At 45.5% G+C, this 1,924-nt stretch overlaps 1 protein-coding gene across 2 annotated transcripts in view; it reads left to right on the top strand.

The window, feature by feature from the left end:
• The first annotated feature begins 618 nt into the window (after positions 1-618).
• The window catches only part of far1 (fatty acyl CoA reductase 1), a 50,991-nt gene continuing 49,685 nt past the window's right edge, over positions 619-1,924 (top strand). For both annotated transcript variants that reach the window (XM_050072258.1, XM_050072257.1), the window contains exon 1: positions 619-710. The gene's annotated coding sequence lies outside the window, so the exon portion shown is untranslated. The remainder of the gene's footprint in view (positions 711-1,924) is intronic.

Raw genomic sequence — 1,924 nt, 5'->3', positions numbered from 1 at the left:
AACAAAACCTGTAAGTATCATAAACTTGTGTTGGCCACAGAGCTTATTTTCTGACATAATCCAAAACGCAATGCAAAAATCACATTCACTTTCTCTTCCGGGAACCAGTGCGATGCTAAACTTCCGGGTTTTGACGTCAGCCCTGGCACACTCTATTGTGGGCCAGATTTGGGCCCCAGGCCATAAATTGATCATCACTGCACTAGACCTTTAAGTGTGCCAACTTTTAGCCTACAACAATTATAGCCACAAGCTTCTACTGGTCATACTTAACCACTGAGGCTGTAGTAGCAAAACCCCTTGAGTTTGTTGAACTGAGCAAAGGTGTGTTTTACAGATTCTGAATTAAAATTTAGATTTGTAAATGGAATAATGAGTTATTTATTTCTTCTCTTGGAAGCTGCACAGTCTGGCTGTAATGGGATTTTAACCCCTAAAATCTGTATTTACATTAGAGTTCCATGCCCACCCAGACAGAAGGTGCGTTTTAGTTCACCTGAAGCAGTCTCTATTGAGACGAAGTAAAATACTGAGGAGTGAGACCTCCTTTTCACCCTATCTGCGCCGGAGACCGCCGACCCGCTGACGTCACGGCGGTACATTTATCCGCCCAGGCTACTGGCTTCCTGCTGAGTCTCCACTCTGTCGCTGCTGCTCCGCTACACAACACACTCTCAACTTCAAGAACCGGGGAAACATCGACATTTCGGGTACGTAAAGCCTTCAAATTACGTCCACGAGCCGTGTGTGCCCTGTGCTCATTGAAGTGTGGCGCCCGTTGCCGCTTTTCAGAGCGCTAACTGGTTGTGTGACAGGCTGCACAACGTGTGACATCGTGTAGGAAGAGATGCACCAAGAGGAGGGAGGGGTGGCTCAACACTACTGTAGTGCTGGTGGAAGATATGCGCAGACATAGAGAGCAAGTTAGACTTTGTGGGCATTTACTCTATACTCACATTTCCCCGCAGATACATACGTGTCATACACTCACCATTGCGACCCCCCCCCCCAATCCACCATGGGGCTCTAGTGCTAAACTAAAATCTTACAATCCTTTTTTCTTCCCTACCATTGGCAGTTTGTTAAAGCACTTAAATGAGGAAGGTTGACTGCTCTGCCAGCACTTTTAATTTAAGGCGCGGGCTCACTGAGCGGCCTCACTTTTAATTTACTCCCAGGCTTTACAGTAATCACATTAAAGGCTGTCAAAGCCAAATAGTCGATGTGGTTTTACTGTAAGCGGCGCCCACTGTGCAAATGGACGTTGAGTGGTGAGTGCTAATGATGTCAGACAGCTGTGTGGAATGAGAATCACGGGATCCGTTGCCTTCGCTTGGCCTGTTGGAGTCTTGTTTCAGTGTGTGTTTTACCTGCTCTGATATGTTGTCATGTAGCACGTCTGCTTTGCTCAGGTCCATCACGGTATCACTGTAAAGATGCATGATGTCGCTTATTGCACCAATGTGCAGACAGTTTGGGGGGTGAAAGGGGAAATGGTGCCCTCATCAGGTTTAATATACTAAGTTAGCGACTGATCTTTACTTGTTGGTACTTGGTGGTGGCTGGGGTGTGACTTGTTTTATTTATTTTTTACCCTTCCCAAAGCCACAGATATTTTTCCTTGAGCCTTACTGAGTGACTCAGAAAATGCATGACCCCCCCTACACCATAACTTGATTGTTAGCTTTTTAAAACTTACCCTTTGATGTTTGAAAGTTGAAGATGAAGATGAAATCCTGAGGGGTATTCCAGGTAGGAGGTTCAACAAACTCTGAGTCTATCCCTGAACTCTGAGTTGACTTACTCTGAGATGGGAAACTCTGAGTATCCGGTTCCAGAACAGCTGATTTGAGTTAGTTCAGTCAACTCTGAGTATGTTCACTCTGAGTTAAACCGACAATAAAAAGCCATCATCAATGGAGCT

The sequence above is a fragment of the Epinephelus moara genome, chromosome 20 (assembly GCF_006386435.1).
Source record: "Epinephelus moara isolate mb chromosome 20, YSFRI_EMoa_1.0, whole genome shotgun sequence".
NCBI classification, from domain to species: domain Eukaryota; kingdom Metazoa; phylum Chordata; class Actinopteri; order Perciformes; family Serranidae; genus Epinephelus; species Epinephelus moara.
This window is presented reverse-complemented; position numbering and strand designations above follow the sequence as displayed.